The following is a 12,507-nucleotide window of genomic DNA, read 5'->3' as shown; positions in this document are numbered from 1 at the left end:
TTTTTTTTTTTTTACTCCTGTAATGAGTAAGTGAATGATCTTATTCTCCCCGGTGGCCCTGCTCCTATCGTCTCTCTCGGGGGCCGGAATCCCAGCAAAAAGTATGCGACTTCGTTTTTTCAGTTTACATGGAATGTGAAAACCTGATGCATGCAGTGATTTCTTCTCCCCGCTGCGACCTGGACATTGCGTTCCATTACTTAGTGTTCACAGCAACTGAACGCTTTTGCCTATTTCAGGAGATGGAAGAACAAGTAAGGAAGGGGCTTTCCTGCGGATCCTCACAGGACTGCTCTGCAAAATTCAAATGGTTCCCATCTGCGTCTTTTGCGGGTGTTCCACAGGATTGGTTCTCTTGCTAAGGCCAGAATCTCCTTGTCACCTCAGGCAAAAGCATCCAGGGCCATTGGAGTCATTATCAAACACCACAAAAATGTCAAGAAGCTGAAGGAGTGGTTCACATATCTGCACAGCACCTTGGACCATGCCTTGCTCTTCGAATCCCACAAACGCAAGGAGGAGGAGACCAGCAAGAACTCCAGGAGCTACGTATCTTGAGAGTAAGTGTGTTTCTAGCCACCTGATGGGGCTTGTTATGCCCAAAACGTACGCTTGGCCTAAAATGTTTCCCTCCGCCTCGAGGGTCACACTATCACAGCCCCCAGTGTCAGGACCATGGTAAACAGGTCTGAGAAAATGACATGGGTGTGCAAGTTGTTTACAGCTCTAGTGGCAGTTATATATGGCAGTTATATGAACAGTGCATGACTGGAATGTTGATGCAGCTGTCAATTGCCATTCTCAGCTGTCACTGAGGGAGAGTGAGGCAGTGTGCACGTCAAAGTGGGTTGTTACTGATGTGGATGGTGGATGGTGTTGATGTATATAGTGTTGTACACAGTGGAACTTCTTATATGAATAAAATCCTCATCTGAGAGATTACAGTGTCTCTTTGCTCATTGAGAAAGTGACAAGTGTCTCTCCTGCTGCTCAGAGTCACAAGCTACTGACTACAGCCACGAAGGTAGAGAATCTGGCGCCATACGTTCATGAGTTGCCTTTGGACATGCTCCACCTTGTCAACACCCTTATTGAGTTGTGGTGCCCAGAACTAGACACAGTAATCCAGGTGGGGCCTGACCAAAGCAGAGTAGAGTGACACTATTACTTCCTTTGATCTAGACACTATACTTCTATCAATGCAGACTAGAATCGCATTGGCCTATTTAGCTGCTGCATTGCATCATTGACTCATGTCCAACTTTACATGTGAAAGGGACTCCTAGATCCCTTTCACATGTAACGCCAGGTGTCCCCCATCCTATATCTATACATTTTATTTTTTTCTCACCCCCTTACATTTCTCCGTGTTGAAATTCATTTTGTTAGCTTTGTCCCAGCTTTTTACTCTAATAGAGTCATTTTGAATTTTGATCCTGTTCTCTGGGGTGTTAGCTATTCCTCCTAATTTGGTCTCATCTGTGAATTTCTTAAGCATGACCTCAAATTCTTTAGTCCAAGTTGTTGATAAAGATGTTGAATAGCCCTGGACCCAGACAGATGCCCCATTGGACACCCCCCTGGTCACTTCTCTCCAGGACGAAGAAGAAGAGGAGCCATGGCTGAGCCCCCTTTGAGTTTGGCAGGTCAACCAATCATAGAATCATAGAGTTGGAAGAGACTGTAAGGGCCATCCTGTCCAACCCCCCTGCCATGCAGGAAATCTAAATCAAGGCATCCCCTGTGACAGATGGCCATCCAACTTCTGCTTAAATACCTCTAAGGAAGGAGACTCCACTACACTACAAGGGAATGTGTTCCACTGTCAAACAGCCCTGCCTGTCAGGAAGTTCTTCCTAATGCTGAGGTGGAATCTCTTTTCCTGTAGCTTGCATCCATTGCTCCTGGTCCTAGTCTCTGGAGCAGCAGAAAATAAGCTAGCTTCCTCCTCAATATGACATCCCTTCAAGTATTTAAACAAGGCTATCATATCACCCCTTAACTTTCTCTTCTCCAGGCTAAACATCTACTTCTCCTAATTTGGTGTCATTTGCAAATTTGATAAGTATGCCCCCAATTTTGTCATCTACTATATCGACAGCATACCTTTCATCTAACAAGCTAGTAATTTTATATATATATAAAAGAGATTAGATTTGTCTGGCATAACTTGTTTCTCTGAAACCCATGTTGACTTTTTGTGATTATGGCATTGCTTTCTAGATGTCCACAGACTCTGTTTAATGATCCGCTCTAGAATCTTTCCTGGTATTGATGTCAGACTAACTGGATGATAATTGTTGGGATCCTCTCCCCCCCTTTTTAATTTTTTTGAAGATGGGGACTACGTTTGCCTTCCTCCAGTCTGTTGGGACTTCTCTTGTTCTCCAGGAGTTCTCAAAGATTATTGCCAATGGCTCCGATATTACGTTTGCTAGTTCTTTTAATACTCTTGGATGTAGTTTGTCTGGTCCTGGAGACTTATATTCGTGTAGATTAAGCAGATATTCCTGTATTATCTCTTTACTTATTCTGTGCTGAAATATCCCTTTTCTGTCCTCTGCTCCAGTATCCTCAGGTTGAGCATCCTTTTCCTTTTCTGAGAAGACTGAGGTCTTGAGTAATTCTGCCTTTTCTCTGTCCCCTGTTAGCCTTTTCAGGAACCACGGCCAAAGCCTGCAAGAAGACGAAGCAGAGATCGGTGGGCGACAGCAGACCCTTTTATGATTGTACATATAATTATTATTGTGTTTTTATTCTTGCAATTGTTAGTATCTGGCTTGTCTTGTTGCTAGCGTTTATAAGCTTTCTAATAAATAATAGCTTTGGATAGATGTATATATAAATAAGATTTGTTACGGTGTTTTATTCTGTATATCTAACTATATATATATTTATATATTATATAGTCTCATTCACACAGACACACACATATATATACATCTGTATTTAATACATATTCTCTGTGTGGAATAAGCTAAAATTTACATCTGTTTACTCTCAGTATTATTATTATTATTATTCTTTATATAGCGCTGTAGATTTGTACAGTGCTGTACATAAAACAATAAATATAAAAGAGTAAACTTGCTTATGGCGTACAATCTAAGAAATAATAGGATAATACATATAAAATACATAGCAATACAGGAAATGGTTCAATAAAACAGGCAACAAACAAGAACATCAAATAGCAAGTGACAATTATGCAATGCCTGGGAACACTTCTTTGAATAGGATGGTCTTCAACTCCGTTTTGAAGCTGGTTAAAGAAGTGATGGCTCTTGCTCGCGGGGGAAGAAGGTTCCAGGAGTGAGGGGCAGCGAGTGAAAAGGGGCGAATCCTAGATGGGGCAGAGAAAATCCTGGGCTGAGACAGCATACCTTGACTACCAGAGCGGAGGGCCCAAGTGGGAAGATGAGAGAAATAAGGGCTGATAATACTAACTGGCCCTCTCTCCAATTGTCCCTCTCAAGGTTTAATCCATTCCTACCTGTCCCTGTCCGTATTTCTGACTGGTCTTGTCAGACTGTATGAAGGACATTCTTTCCTTCCTAGTGTCTTCCAGAGCATTCCATGGCTGGCTCCTTTCTGGCCACGGAGGCTAATGATTTGATCCTTCTTCATGGGCTGTTTGTAGCGACTTCTTGTATCTGTATGATGGCTCTTCCAAAGGTTGGTTTTAAGCTAGAGCATGGTTATCTGGGGTTGTCCCATGGTTTGAAGGGCTAATTTTCTCTCTGAAGTTTTAGAATGTTTCCCCCTAGGGTTATAGTGCAAAGGGGCTTTTCACTCAAAAATTGTACCTGCATTTTTGAAGAGGAGGAAACATTTTTTTGTTCAAATATGTCTTCAAATAAAAAAAAACACTTGAAGAAAGGAATTAAATGTTTCAGCTGGTATCGGAATTCCTAGAAAATAGTCTAGAACACATTTTTTGGAGGGACTTTAAAATAAACAAGAAGTATTCCAGCAAATGCCACAACTTCCAGCAGCCTCTTGACATGTTTGCTCCATCTGAAAGAGCCCAACAATGGACAGAGCCACTGGATCAAGTGGGCCATACAAATGCTATTGTAAGAACATGTGGTTTAGAAGCCAAATGTTTTCGTAAACTGATTATTCAGTTGGGCATACAAAGGTGAAACATGAGGAAACATGAAGTTTATTGTCTTCTTTGTATGATTGTATGCACATGGCTAACATGTTAAACAAAAATTTGTTCTTTCCCACGTGACTTAGCTAAGAAAACAGTAGATGTATCAAGCCTCTGTATACTGTGTTTTTGAAAAGTCAGATTTCAGAAGTACTGTACTCAACTATTCTTTCACCCAAACCTCCTAATTTCAGATGAGGCCCCTTGCATTCATTCCAATGAGACTGCTGTAAGTCTGCCAGCAACAAGAAGAAAGTAATAATGGAGCGCAGACAAGTTCGGCCATTCACCATAACAATAAAAAATTGTAAAATGGTGATGGTGATGATGATGATGATGATGTTCTTGCTGACAGTTTTATCAACATTGTTCTTGTCTTGCAAAATATTTCAGCAGTTTTTTCACTGCTCTCCTCACACATGAACTAAAATATGATTATACAGCTGTATCAATGTTTTAAGGTGTATTTTTTGTGTATTAGACTATAGATCTCTAGTCCTAACCACATTTAGAGTAGAGTAAATTGCATTGGCCTTGGTGAGATTTAAATATGAGTTAATCTCATTAGGACTAATAATAAATAAATAAGTAAATAAAAATTTATTTTTATCCCGCTTTTCTGTGACGAGACATCAAAGCGGCTCCCAACACATTAAAATATCCACGTTCAACATTATGTTTCAAATCCCCCCCTTAAAACAGGATTAAACATGATACAATTAAAATTGGAGATTAAAATCTCTGTTAATAACACAATGAAAATATAACGAGGACAGAACTGTGGGCTAATACATGATGTGAGGGGCGATCATTTTGTGGCTGGACACTTTTATTCAGGAAAGGCCTGCTGGAAGAGATCCGTCTTGACAACTTTTTTAAAGCTGTCTAAGCTGGCAATTTGGCCGTTCCATAATTTGGGAGCAATTGCAGAGAAGGCCCTCTGGGAGGTAGCAGTTACTCTGGTTTTTAAAGGCTGCAATAGATTCACCATTAGCTTTTCTGGGATGATTTGTATATGTGTGTGTGCTTCAAATTGCCCATTGATTTACATCAGTCCCATGAATTTTATAGTGCTTTCTTAGGGAAGGAATACTGAAGTGATAGTTTTTGCCAGTTCCTCTCTCTGAAATATAGCCTACAGCACTTGGTATTTGTTGGCAATCTCCCATCCAAGTACTAACCAGTGCTGACCCTGCTTAGCTTCCAACATCAAATGGGATCTGATGCCTTTAGAGTGTTTAGACCCTGGTATACAAAGGGATCTTGCACTACAGATTAACATGGCTATGTCTTTGAATTCTAGATCCTGGTGTGATTTAGCATAATAAATAATAAATGATCTGGCATAATAAATTAACATAATAAATAATATTACTAAGGTAGACTCAAGTGGAAGAGATATATAGTATCGAAGTGAAATTTTGCAGATGCAGAGTTCACCTTCATAGAATTTGTATAAGAAAATAATAAACTCTAACTCCTGAGAAAATGCAGAACATGTGTCTATATCATACACTTAAAAGCAGTACAGTGGACCCTTGTTATACACTGGGGTTTGGTTCCATGATCCCCAGTGTATAACAAAATCAGTGGATGCTCACGTGCCATTAAATATGACACAGCAAAATGGTGTCCCTTATGAAAAAATGGAAAATCAAGGTTTGGTATTTGAAATTTATACTTTTTTGGAACATTTTCAAACCGTGGATGCTTGAATCAGTGTATAAAAACAATCAATGTATAAGAAGGGCCGGCTGTATATATATATTTTTCTTGTGTGGTAGTATGTTTCACGAGGATGCATTGTTTCATATTAGGATGATGTCCTAAGTGTGTGATAAATCAATAAAGATATTATTTTTTTACAAACTAGCATGACATTCCCAGTAATTCTCAGAGTCCCAGTGGGCAAATAAAAGAGGGGAATTCAGGTTGGGGCCTGAGGCAGGTAGAGGGCCCCAGGTTGCGCCTGAAACACCTCTCCTCCTCCTCGCTCTGCTCCTCCTCCAGGTGTGTGTGTTTCTCTCCGCCTCCAAGGCCAGCCAGGTGAGTCTCCTTCCTTGCCTGGAAAGGCTGCACCTGCTGCCTGCCTGCCTTCTCTGGGTCTCCAGCCTCAGGTAGGAGCCAACGAGGCGCCTTTGTTTGAGCCATTCCCAAACTTAGCTCCTCTTCTTTTTGTTGTTGCTTTTTATTTTTGCCCTTCAGCTCCCAGAATGCCCAGCCCCAGCCAGGAAGTCTGGGAGCAGATCTAGTCCAAGGTGGAGGAGCCCACAGTCTGGGAACCACTCTGGGGCACTAGACCAGGGGTCCAAGCCACACACTGCAGGAAGCAGCATCCACTTTGGGACTGCTTGAACTGCCCTGGCTCAATGCTAGGGGATCCTGCTGGGAACTGTAGTTTGTTGTGGCACCGGAGTTCTGACAGGAAACTCTAAAATGGCTCACAAAACTACAGCTCCCAGGATTCCCTAGCATTGAGTTCCAGGGCAGTTAAAGCGGTCTCAAACTGGATTATTATTTGTGCAGTGTGTTTTGGACCTGGAGTCTACTGTGGAAAGGCACTGGGGGAGCCTTGGGTGAGTCACACTCTCTCAGCCTCAGAAGAGAACAGTGGGCAAACCCCCTTCTGAAGGAACTTGGAGAGGTTTGCCTTAGGGCCCCATAAGCCAGAAACGACCTGAAGCCACACAGCCACCACCAAGTCCCTGGAGTTCAGTTGCAAGGCTGGCTTTTCAGGGGAGTGGTGCCTTGCAGCCTGGCTTTCCTTTCCTCCAGACTGGGATATAGAGTTAGTAAGAGGAAGCTGTCTGGAGTCCTCCCTGACTGAGGCTCCAGTCCTCTGGGGAAAGCCATTTCCTCCTCTGCCGCCTCCTCCAGAGGCTGGAAAGGTTGTGTGTTTGTGCCTTAAACTGTTGTTGTTGTTGTACTCTGAGGTATGTTAAACCAGGTTAGTTTCCCCCTTGAACACAAGGAATGTTGCCTTCTTTACCTCAAACACACCTTTACCTGCAGAATTGGTTTTCTGACCTCTCTCGTAGGCTGCATCCACAAAGCAGAAATGATTCAGTTTGACACCACTTTAACTGCCATGGCTCCATGCTGTTGGGATTCTGGGAACTGTAGTATGTATTGTGAGGCATCATGAGACCATCCACACTGCAAAAATAATCCATTTTGACACCAGTTTAACTGCCCTGGCTCCATGGTAAGGGATTCTGGGAATTGTAGTTGTGGCACCAGAGATCCCTGACAGAGAAGGCTAAATGTCTCACAAAACTACAAATCCCTTAATTCTAAAGCATTCAGCCATGGCAGTTAAAGCAGTGTCAAAGTGGATTATTTTTGCAGTCTTAACCAGGTGTAAATTGAACCAAACAACAAATAAGAAAGGAGCTAGCTTTTTTGCTTATTTTTTATTTTTGGTTCTTTAAACTGGAAACATTTTGAACCTGTGTAATATTAATTGGATAAGCCAGTATTATTAGACCCATCGCAGCAACCCACAAAACATGTATGAAAAAGTGTGAGTAGAAACAAATACTTTCTCAGTGTTTTTCATGGTGATTGTCCTTGTATTAAAGACTATAAGTGGTCCTGTTTAATTTAGTAGGCCTAACTCTTAGGTAGGTGTTTTTATAAACAAAATTCAGTTTAAGTGATCTTACACATTTAGGGAGCTACTTGAAGCTACTATGGATATAATATATTCATTAGCTATTTGTAATAAACCAACACAGTTCAGGTATCTGTGCAATAATAAAATGCAGAAATAATTCCAAATATATATATATATATAATTTGAAAGTGACTGCTTATTTAGGGTCTACCCTACCTTGAACTCTTCAAGATGGCTTCTCTTCTTCGTAGGTAATATTGTAATATTATAAGTTACGGTATAAAATAAGTCACACAAATTACAAAATAATAAAAATATAATTATCAGTTCATATTTTTCCATTGCTTTTGATGTATGAACTTCTAGTATCACATGCTTCCAAGGAAACATGATGCAATTTGATTGTCTCTTCTAAAGATTTATTACAGTTCTTGGAGTTGCTGTTTGTTTGAGATGTTGATCTTCCAAAGTACCAGTTAGTTGGTATCTATGCAAATTCTAGCATCAGCAGTTTATACTGTAAAGGGTAAAGATAAGGTGCAGGGTGGGGCTTGACATTCTTACACTATCCATCTAACTTTGTAATGATTGAAGGAAAGACTATACAGTAGCTTTGCAGTTGCACTTTCTGAAACAAAGAAATTCTGTACTAATCAGGCATTGAAATATCATTTTTTGCTTCCTTGAATAGATTGGAAATTAATTTGTTTGTGTCTGTAAATGTTTTTCAAAAGACATATTGATCTTGTTTCATGTAAACTAACTATAGCTTCTCATTGTGATTTCATTTAGCTTTTTTTATAATTTAAAGGAGAAAATACATTCATTCCTATATTTCTTAACTTGGTCCTGCAAGTCAAGTCCCAGAGAGATTCGTTTGTCATTTTTCTGTACAGCAACTTCCATCATCCTATACCGTCAGGTGTGCTGTTGAAGGGTGATGTTAAAGGGAGTAAACCTTCCCTTTAATAATACAGATGTTGAAAACACAATAGATATTTCTTGAATAATAAGGGAATGCAACTTTGTTCTCAGGTAGTTCTTGGCATCTGGGAAGAAATTATCAGAAAGGGTTTGATCTGTATATTCAACTGGATTGTTCATCGCAGAATTGCATTTGATCTTAATTTCTGAATTACCTGGGCTTCATGAAACAGGACATTGTGTTAGAATGGCACAGCATGTTAATTTATGTGCCCTTACAGTCAAGGAAGGCTGAAATCATATGTTAATTTTTAAACCAAAGTCACAAAAGTAACCCATTGACACAGCAGAATACAATGGTAGTTAAGTATTGTGCTCACCGTAATTTTAGGCCCTGAACTTTATTTTTGAAATTACAGCATTCCAGAGTATGTAAGAGGGTTTTTATTGTTCCTCTACAAGAGAATGGAATGAAACAAAACCATCATTTGTATCTTTATTTGTATCCTGCCTTTCTCCTAAGATTGGGATTCAAGGCAGTACTGTATAGTAATGAAAATGCTTACAACATAATTAAAAATATATAAAAGTCACCATTAAAAATTAAGCTTTTAACCATATTAAAACAAAGTAAAACATACACTTTAAAGTATTTATTTAAAAATAGTTCAGAACAATAAAGTTTAAAGCAGTATAGCTGGACGCCGCACCAAAGCCATGTTCCATTCCTAAGGACTAGAGCGCAGCTTTGAAGCAGCTTCTGGACTCTTAGGATGCATGCAGCATTTAAAAAGCATACCTCCAATGTGACCCAAAGCAGCTTTATTTTGGCCTTTCTCAGAGGTCAGCAACCCCCGGCCCGTGGGCCAGATGCAGCCCGTGGAGGCGGCAGGACCGGCCCCAGCCCGGTCCTGCTGCCGCCGCCGCCGCCTCCTCCTCCTCCACCTCCTCCTGGGACGCACGACCGCGCTGCCCTCCTCCTCCTCCACTGCGTGGAGGAGGAAGAGGAGGGCTGCGCAGCCTGGGCCAGAGGAGGCAAAGGGGGAAGCCCCATGCCGCCCTCCCCGCGCGGCCCCGCGCTGCTCTCCCTGCCTCCCCGTGTGGCCCTGTGCTGCCCTCCCTGCTTCCCTGTGCGGCCCCGCGCCGCCCACCTCCTTCTCCTCTGCCTCCTCCGCCCTGCCCCCAGGCCGCGCGGCGCATGGAGGAGGGGGAGAGCAGGAGGAGGAGGAGGAGGAGGAAGAGGAGGGGGAGAGCAGGAGGAGGAGGAGGAGGAGGAAGAGATGGAGGGGGAGCAGAAGGAGGAGGTGGTGAGTGGCCAGAGGCCTCAAGGTTTTTTTAAAATTTTATTTTGTGTGCTTTAAGTGCTAACAAGTCTCCCTTGCTTTGACAATGATAGTGTGGTGGTGGTGGTGGTGGTGATGATGATGATGATGATATAAATCAGCTTGAGAGGCATGCAGGCACTGTTTCTTAAGCTGAGAGTGTCACCTTCCAAAGTGTGTTTTGGGTGCTTTTAATGCTAACAAGTCTCCCTTGTTTTGACAGTGATAGTGTGATGATGATGATGATGATGATGATGATATGAGTCAGCTTGAGAGGCATGCACGCACTGTTTCTGAAGCCAAGAGAGTGTGACTTTCCAAAATGCCTTTTTTTGTGTGTTTTTGGTTTTTAATGGTGATATTGATATCAGCAAGCCTCTGAAGTAAGGCCAATGTAAATTGCTGTGATTTTTACAAACTCATGTGCAGTGAAGAAAAACCAAAGTCCCTTGACCAAGTACACACTTCTGAGAAGTACACTTGGTGCAATAACAGTGAAACCACCTTGACATGTTCAATATGCATAGCCATGTTAAACCATGCTAAGTGTTAAACCCAAGGGGTTTGGTTATGCAATAAGCCTCTGAAATATGCAAGAGGCCATGTTAAGTAAACCCATGTGAAATGCACAAATGTGCTGTTGTGTGTGTTTTGGAATGCAGGTTGGGGGTGTTTGGCCAGAAAGGGACCGAGGAGGAGAGGGCGGGCACACGCCTCCTCCTACTTGCAGGGCATAGGTGGAAGCTCCGCCCCCAGCGTGTGGCTCCGCCCCTGGAGGGTGGAAGCTCCACCCCTGGCATATGGCCCCGCCCCCGGAGGGTGGAAGCTCCACACCCGGCTTGGGCCCCCCAGTTGTCTGAGGGACAGCAACCCAGCCCCCAGCTCAAAAAGGTTGCCTACCCCTGGCCTGTCTGTTCAGGCCCAATGTCTGATTAAGAGAGGCTGATGGCTATCTGTTAGGGGTGCGTTGATACAATGTTCCTGTATGGCAAGGGGTTGGACTGAATGACCCTTGAAGTCTCTTCCAACTCTATGATTCTATGATATTTGGTATACAAAGGACATGCCAGGGATTTGTAAGTAGCTTGAGACAAACTCTGGAGAAGATTTGGAACCTTGTTGTTTCCATTTCTTTGATTTTATTCTTCTAATAAAATAGAACAAAAACTAGATATTATATCAATAAAATATTAAAAAGATACAAAAATAAAATGATATATAATATAAAATGGCACATCACCAAAAAGCAAATTATAGGAATGATCAATTGGCTTAATATTGATAGTTAAAAATTGTCCAGGCACATCCCATGAAACATCTTGGTATAGAGAAATGTCTTAGTGTGATGGTGAAAAAGATTATATTCTTGGGTCCAGGCAGGCATTCCTGGAAAGAGCATCCCAGAAGGGGCACCCAGAGGAAGACAGCAAGTCATGATCTCAAGCGCTTATATGTCCAGATCTTCTGGTACCATTCATCAGTCTGGTTGCTCCATTTTGCACTAGCTGCATTTTCTGAGCTGTCTTCAAAGGCAGACCTGTGTTTAGTGCAGTGCAGTAATTGAACCTAGAGGTTACTAGAGCATAAAACACTGCAACCTGGTTGTTTTTGTCCAGACGATAGAGATATAGCTGGGCCGCCAGCCAAATTGGATAGAAAGTGCTCTCTCTGTGACACTGACGCTACTCTGCACCTCAAGGTGACAGCAGTGGATTCAGAAGAAACCAAATCTATGAACATGATCCCTTAGTGGAATGTAACTCTGTCTTGAATTCTGTTTCTGATCTCCACTTGTGTGATCATAAAAGCCACTCACTAACAGCATCTGAATATTTTTCAAGTGAGCCTTAGCTTATTGGAGCACATGCTGTCCATTGTTGCAGCCTGGTACTGATTCCACACCTTCTGAAGATGGAAAATGGAGCTGTGTATCATCAGTATATTGGTGAAAAGAACACACTCCAAGATTGACACCACTCAATGGTTTGTTTATTTACTGTATTTATATCTTGTCCTTCAGCCATAAAGGCTCTCAGAGCGGCTTACAATTATTATTTACGGCTGTGGTGCCCTCTCTATGGAATGCCTTACCTGAAGGGATCTGCCTTAGTGGAACGGTGGAAGCCTTTAAGAAGACTTTAAAAACTCATCTCTTCCTTCAAGCCTTCCCTCCTAATTCCGTTTAAGAATATATTCCTCTATTGATTTTGTAGTATAGCATTTATGACTCTTGATTTTATAGTATTATTGGATGTTTTTGAAATTTTTGTTGCATTTAATTCATTTTAATTATGTATTTTTAAGATGTGGTTTTTCTACTGTTTTTATTGTCTGTTTTTAACGATTTCTGTACACCGCTTTGATCATAGGAAAAGCGGTTAATAAATTAACAAATTATTATTATTATTATTATTATTATTATTATTATTATTATTATTATTATTATTATTATTAATTAGATGGTTACCTACCTTCAAGCTTACAATCTA

General features: G+C 41.5%; 1 protein-coding gene across 2 annotated transcripts in view; it reads left to right on the top strand.

Moving 5' to 3' along the window:
• The first annotated feature begins 8 nt into the window (after positions 1-8).
• The window catches only part of CRACDL (CRACD like), a 78,059-nt gene continuing 65,560 nt past the window's right edge, over positions 9-12,507 (top strand). The window contains exon 1 of one of the 2 annotated variants that reach the window (XM_042456033.1): positions 9-560. The gene's annotated coding sequence lies outside the window, so the exon portion shown is untranslated. Of the gene's footprint in view, positions 561-6,683; positions 6,733-12,507 lie in introns of those variants that run through there. The other variant, XM_042456034.1, reaches the window with a different exon arrangement.

The sequence above is a fragment of the Sceloporus undulatus genome, chromosome 3 (genome assembly GCF_019175285.1).
Source record: "Sceloporus undulatus isolate JIND9_A2432 ecotype Alabama chromosome 3, SceUnd_v1.1, whole genome shotgun sequence".
Classification (NCBI taxonomy): domain Eukaryota; kingdom Metazoa; phylum Chordata; class Lepidosauria; order Squamata; family Phrynosomatidae; genus Sceloporus; species Sceloporus undulatus.
Note: the sequence above shows the minus strand (reverse complement) of the source record. Positions and strands in the feature narration are given on the sequence as shown.